Here is a 7,930-nt window from a genome sequence, read left to right as displayed (position 1 = left end):
TGTTCTTCTTCTTCTGTTGATGTATGAAACGGATGAGATCGAAGATAAGCTGAGGTCTGTTCTTTTAAATATTGTAAAAGGTAGTCATATATATAAAGATAGTCATATATAACAAAAATATAACGTAACATTTACTAAATGTAATTCTAGTTTACAAACTTTTATTTGTAACTAGATAACCAACAATGAATGTTTTAAGTTTTGTGTCCGTAGCAGTCCAGACCGTGCTTTGCTTGGCGCCATTACGTGAGCGTAATGGTGGCAATTTTAAACTGCAGAAATAATCAAACATACTCTTTCGATCGTTGTTACAAATCTGAACTCCGAGTACAAGAACCCAGAGGAATTTATTATTTTTCTATTGTAAAAGTGAAAATAACAATCAGTAGAACAATCTTAGACTACGTAAATGAAATAATTTTATGGCTGGTGTGTAAGATTAATTTTTCCCAAACTAATTCATCAGTAACTAATTTTTCCCAAACTAATTCATCAGTGACCTTAAATGAAAATATTTACTACACCAGTGTTGTTATGGGTAGAGGTTGTGGTGTGATATATTAGTTATTTGGTGCATACATTTTAATGTCAAGTATAGAATTACTAAAACTCGTTGTAGTCGGGGTCAGCAGCACACAAATAAGACTTATCAGAGTTTATTTCTTTCTTTCAAATAATACTGTTATTGTTGCTGCTACATTTTCATACGTTGTACAGTAACATGCACACAACCACAACAACATTAAAAAGAACCTCACTACCAATTATAGGATCTGGCAACCGTGTCGGACATGGAACTGGTCCTCCCCTACCAAACCATTGATTACGATATGCGACATTGAGGTGATACTGCGCATTGTTATCAAAGTGTCATGGAGTTTTGTCACGTTTCTGCCACATCTCCATCCGACCATTTAGCGGCACTGAACCCAATGGGGTAGGCAAAGCATTTCTAATAAATGTGAGATACATCGTTGCCGTTAGTCTGTTTGACGGTAGTTATGGTTCAATGATATGGTCACTGATTATCCCCACCCATATGCTAATACCGATGCTGTGTTGATAATTTTGAGCTACTTTCGCACTCGGATATTCATCTGCCCAAACACGCATTTTGTGCACTTTTAATATGCGATCTCCAGTAAAAGTGTGTTCATCTGTGAATAACACCCAGCTCGGGAATTGTGGCTGTAGTAAGCACTGTTATGAGTACCACTGTATAAACTGTATCCATCCTGTGTAGTCCTCCTCCTGCAATGCTTGCGTTTTCTGTAGATGATATGGACGGAGATGATGTTTATGAGAGCACCCAACATGGCACTCTTACCTGTGCACAGCGCCTCTGACACCTGCCGAATGCTGGTGGCTGGGTATTCTTCGAATATTGTCTGTACGTCCTGCTACGACTGTTGTATTCATGTTAAATGTGGACGACCTGAACCATGCTTTGATGCCTACTAGTAGAAAAACGGTAGACTGAGCATATTATTCGCAAATACCAAGCACAAAGTGCTACTGCTTTACTGTACAATGGACACACGTCAGGCAGAAAATATCTACATGCAACCTTCCATCTGCTCTGAGGGATCCCTTGAAGCCCACGAACATGAAATGATGTGAGGTATGTCTGTCTGGAAAACGCTCCGCATATAATCTTGTAATATCTCTCCCATTGTGATCTACTTTACCATGCAAGCACCATGTCGCGCTGCTGTCAGCAACGTTACTCCACTGGGAGATCACACAAAGTCCACTTAGGATGCACACAAGGTCTGTGTAGAGGAATGTAGTGGGTATCCAGGAATGTTAAAAGGCTCAGGTCGTCCATATGCAGTACACACATGACTAATGAGTCGCATATCTTCCATATTCAGTCACTAAAACGAATCACCGCAGCGACCTGGCACGTATACAAGGGCACCCCCGATTCACCTTCTCCCTGACAACCGATCAAGGTCACCCACACACCTTAGGCAATTGTGCGATTCATATTCAAGACCATGATGTAACTCTACACCTATCATGTGATATAAAATTGGTGGGAAAGACCTGGACCAATCGGAGCACGTTAAAATGGCCGAAAACCGTTCGTCCTCTGCCCGGGACCAACAAGATTCACACTCCCCCTCCCCTTATCATCCTTTATAACTTGTTCAAACTGCATAGGTCTCATTGTATGAGCTATCTGCATCATGGGGAGAGGTTCAGGATTGTTATATACTAAGTAATAATAATTGTATAGTGCCAGGGTTTGGAAATAATAACAATGATATAAAAAATTACCTTATGGTTTATTATTACAATTTCTTTTCGGCAGTACAACTTTTTACAATAATTTTTGGTGTTTATTAACAATTTCTTCTTTTGTTTACAAAACTATTTGTTTCTAATGACATGCACTCAGTGGCTTTTTAACAATGCTATTTTCTTCTTATCTAAAATACATTGAAAAACCATTTTCTTATTACAATTTTTTTGTTGGTGCGTGTACACGGCCACTCCTTTCTGGCTTTTCTGTAGTACAAGATTTATAGATTTTTGGTGTTAATTAACAATTTCTTCTTTTGTTTACAAATGTATTTGTTTCTAATGACATACACACAGTGACTTTTCAACAAAGCTATTTTATTCTTGTCTAAAATACATTTGAAAACCATTTTATTATTACAGTTTTTTCATTGGTGCATTTACACGGCCACTTCTTTCTGGCATATATACATTGGCTTTATTTTCAAAGTTATTATATCCTTTTGTAGACTTATGTACTTTTTCAACACTATCAGGTATACTAAAAACATAAATACAACGTTTCCCATTTGAATTTGTTGTTTTTCATTCTATACACAATATTTACATTTTCTTTCTGATCATTTACATCTTAATCAGATGACCACATGAGGAAGCAAGCCATGATGAAAGCAGATTTGTGGCAACACCATTGATATGGACACCATGTGTCTTTTAAATCAGAAATATTTTATAATGCTTTTATAATGACTTTTAACTTCAACAAAGCACAGATTTCAGTTAAGTATGTCAGTGTCACCAAACAAACAAACATTATTAGTAATTGGGTGTGGGTGTGTATGTTTTATTCAGATGCGAGAAATGTACCAAACTGTTGACAGTCGGTATATGGGCTACATTACTGATGTGGATTCTACCACAGCACTGTTTTACTATGTGCCATAGATTGTAAACTTGCTGAAAATTAGGTGTGTTAGTCTTGTACCTGACACATTCAGGTACACTCTGGTGCATTTGATGTTTCATATTGGAATGGCATGGTAACACTTTGTGTTTCATACACTATTTGCTAATTAGTTACTTTACTGTTGTCTACAGCATTCTCGAGGAGACACTATCTACATGCAGCACCGTGCGCCCAGGCGACAGTGTTTAAACGTTTTTTTATCCTGTCTTCAGTTTTTATTTCTTGAGATGGCACCATCCCCCAAGGGGGCTCCCATCTCATGAGTATCTGGATGGTAACCACAAAGGTCTTTAGCTTATTCTGGTATTACTTCCATTTACCAGGGTCAGGCTTCTGCTGTATACTTTGTCTTCAGCCGTACTTCGACAACTCTTGTTTTTTCGACTCTGACGGTATTAGGTTTCGAGGCCCAAAGGTGTCTGGCTTCCTTTTCTTTTCCTAATCTACATGGACAGAGGAGGTTCGGTAGCTCAGTGACAGCAAATTTTCTAGAGGAGAAAACTTCTACTTAAAATCCTGCAAGTCTGGAAGCAGTAAGGCAGCAGCCTCATCATCAGTCTCTGATTGCATACGGCCCATAAGTCTATCAAGCAAGGTTTTATTACTAAAAAGTTTCATAAAAAAAAGTTGCATGACTAGGCAAGAGAAAGCCAAACTACTGATATGCGCCAAACTACTTTTAGCAACATCGAACATTTGTGGTTTAGCTAATAATAAAATGGAAGTTATTAAACAATTAGAGGAAGGAAAATGCAATTTATTGGTTCTAACCGAAACGAAAATGAAACTTAATGCATATGACACAACACTTTGATTTACAGTGATGTTAGTAAACAAAAAAATCAGCTAGTGGAGTTGCAGCAATTTTTGGTAAGAAGTGGGCTAATAAAATAGTCTTACATTTTCATAAATGATGGAATAATAACAGATTTAAAATAGCTAGAGGTTACTTGGCCGTAATTGGACTGTATGCTTTTGACGAAGGAGAGAATGAAGATAGTGAAAGAGTCCACCAAGAAGTAAGTAAGGAAATGAGCAAATATGTAAAAAGAGATTATATTATCAGGAGATTCAAATACCCAAATGAGCAAAATGCTGTTTATAGACGTTATACATACTTTTCGTGAAGTTACTTTGAATGATAATGTAGAGTAGCTGAAACATTTCGCAGCATTTAACGAGTCAAGGGAAACAAATACTTTCTTTAGAGAAATGGAGTTCCATAAATGAATCCCTCATTATTGAAAGGCACTAAGTCCAACTTCTACTGTTTTCAGATAAACACAAAAAATGTTTTTCCAATCTTTTAATGTAGTATGAGACACAATTGTTTGTGCGTGTAAAGTTCACACACACGCTGTTACAATAAAGTCAAAACTGTTCTGCTGTGGATTACTAACGCTTTTATTGACAAAATATGTAACTTGCATAACTGAACTTGGTTCCTTTCAACATGGAACGAACAGAACCAATAAGCGAGCAATAACATTCATGATCTTTGTTTATTTCCTTTATTTCCGAATGAAAATCTGCTTATGAAGTATGAAATTAAAAGATAACATAAATGAAATAATTATTATTTCTTCATACAACACACGGAATTATTTATTATTTTCTTTGGCGGAATACAACTCTATTAATGCTGAAACAGCTGCTGTATAGTCGTAGATACTGCACAAGAAAACTATTAGGATAACTATTCATACTTTTAGGAAAAGTAGGTAATGCATTTTCACTGACAAGGTCATTCTTGTATTTCATCAAAGAATGCTTCACTAAAGTGCGCGTCATATATCTTGGCGGCCGAGTTTAGGTTCGTTCTGCGCATCTGACGTCACAAAACACAGTCAGCCAATGAACAGAGAACGACGTTGCCAGATCTCGACTGCAGTGCAGGGCACAGACGAGTGTCTTCAGTTTTAGAAACGTTCAGTCATAAATAAAGTAATAGAACAAAAGCAATGTCTTGATAGCAGACTTTCTTTTATAGAAAGTTTGGAAAAAGCATTCTTTATACCAATTGCTTCATATTCTATTAATTAATTAAACCAAACAAGCAATAAGACTCCTAATTCAGGCGATAGCAAGGAAAGGTGTTTGTTTCAATCTCACGAACTGCTTTTTCGCAATAAAGAACAGTGGTAATTGTTTATTTCCTATTGTACTTCGACGAAGCGTGAGTAATTCATAGTTATACCAACAGTGTTTATAAGTAGTTGCGTGAGGTGTTAAGACCCCTTACGGAGTTACATTGTTCGATGAGCTGAGGTAGCGGAATGGTTAAGGTGTAGGGCTACCAAGTGAAAGGTTACGAGTGCAAACCTTGTTCAGGGCTTAACATTTTCTTTATTTAAAAACAATATTGGAGTGCCTTGCTTCACGAATTTTATTCGTTTGAATGAAATTTCTAGTGCTTTGCCTCTTCATTAACTTTTTCGCTGCTGCAGACACGTGCTCCCCGCATTCCGCGCGGTGCGCGATTTTGTCATCACTGCACTTCTCGCCTGTGCAGACACATGGTGTTCCCACTGCTTTCACACTTATCATTCGATTTCACAAAAACTATTTGGCCAAAAAATTTGATTTTTTACTCGTGTTCTTGACTGATACCTTCCCCCCATAAATGACTTAATTTTGTTTTGATGTGCAGCATTAAATGTAGTAAACCCTTGCACGAAATTTTGAAAAGTTTGCAGAAGTAAAAGTCCATAGCGTATACTTTCCGTATGGTCGATTTTAGTTGCCACAATGTTGAGAATGAAATGTGGACAAGATACCTAAATTTCATATAATATTTACTGTATAACAATATCTCATTTAATTTAAGTACCACATAGGTGTCGTATGTAATATTCAGAAACATTCCGTCTTTCGCGACTGTAATAAAAGTTTTATTTACACAGGGCGCGTTTGGCTTTATTTTAAAGTACTTCCATCGGTGAAAGGTATGGCACATACACAATGGTATTCATGTTCTATTTCTTGTTTTTGTTCCACAGTCGCAGTTTTACCAATGGTATTGAAATATATCCCTCTTATGCAACTGCAATAAGCGACTTATTTAGACCAGACGCGTTTCTCTCTTTTGAAGCATCATAAGAGGACTGTATTTTGTGTCCTCCATTGCCAAGTCACCTTTCGTAGTTTTGTGCTGCAGTAGCACAATATTCAACGTTTGTGTTGGCTCATCAGTGTTTTAGCAAATAAATGCTGTTTGTGTGTGCCACACACAAAATTATATATGACATAGCTCTGAGCACTTCACTGACAGACGGTATATTCAAGTCCTAATGTTTTTGTAAGTTCACGGATTTGTTTAATGTATTTTGCCTACTTCCTTTTCATTGATTGAAGTGCTTTAAAATAAAGCCAAACGTGCCCAGTGTAAGTAAAACTTTTGTTACAGTCGCGAAAGGTGGAATATTTCTCAATATTACATACGACACTTATGCGGTACTTAAATGAAATGAAATATCTTGTCCACATTTCATTCTCAACATTGTGGCAACTAAAATCGACCATCCGGAAAGTATACTCTATGGACTTTACCTCTGCAAACTCTTCAAAATTTCGTGCAATGGTTTACTATATTTAATGCTGCATAATTGCGTTGAACATCGAAACAAAATTAAGTCATTTATGGGGGGAAGGTATCAGTCAAGAAGATAGGTAAAAATCTAATTTTTGAGCCAAATAGTTTTTGTGGAATCGAATGATAAGAGTGTCAAAGCAGTCGGAACACCATGTATGTGTCTGCACAGGCGAGCAGTGCAGTGACAAAATCGCGCACAGCGCGGAATGCAGGGAGCACGTCTTTGTAGCAGCGAAAGGGTTAATGCAGCCCTGGTGGCTTTACTTCATGAACTGCGCGCTCCCCCCTAAACGTAAGCTTGCGAACTATGCTATACTATGGCGCTGCTTCTCTTGGCGCGTGCGTCGTGTGCAACTGGCAACGCAGCAATCTCCCGCGTCTAGGCGGGTACGCGCGAGCCGCCAAGATAAAAGAATTGAACTATAGCCTCAGAAGTCATGATATCACCATGAACCTTCTTGAGATCGTCTTTATATCACAGGAGATCATCTTCCTGCCAGCAAGAATAAGAAATTGGCCAAGATGTAAGTGAGGAACGGGATGATATTGTAAAAACTGTAAGAACTATAGTTAATCAAGCGTTAGGGAAAAAACGAAAGTAACGTAACAAACAAGAATTAAGGATATGGAATGAAGAAATTTCAAACGCAATAAGAGACAAGAAATCTGCTCATGTACAAACCTTTACAACTACAAACGAACAACTGGGATATAGAGAGAAAAGAAATGAAGCGTAAAATTTTATAAGGAAAGCTAACGAAGAAACACAGCTGAAGGTTATACACACATGGGAGGCAAATAAAGGCCTACAAAGTGCTTAAGCATCTAGATAGTCAGAAAAGACATGATAAAACATGAATGTAATACAAAAGGAACAATGTATACAACATTACAGAGATTTGTTTCTAAGAACTCAATAGAAACAGAAGAAGGAAATGACGACCCTATTTATGGAAATGTAAATCAAATTACCTCGAAGGAGTAAAAAACCATTAAAAGAAACGAGGAATAGGGAGCCTACAGGAGAAGGTCTAATAAATACATAATAATGGAGAAATGGGGACCCAGTAATAAATCACTTATTTCTGAATCAACTTAATACATGTTGGAATGTTATCCAGGTT

Source organism: Schistocerca americana, chromosome 2 (assembly GCF_021461395.2).
Source record: "Schistocerca americana isolate TAMUIC-IGC-003095 chromosome 2, iqSchAmer2.1, whole genome shotgun sequence".
Classification (NCBI taxonomy): domain Eukaryota; kingdom Metazoa; phylum Arthropoda; class Insecta; order Orthoptera; family Acrididae; genus Schistocerca; species Schistocerca americana.
Note: the sequence above shows the minus strand (reverse complement) of the source record.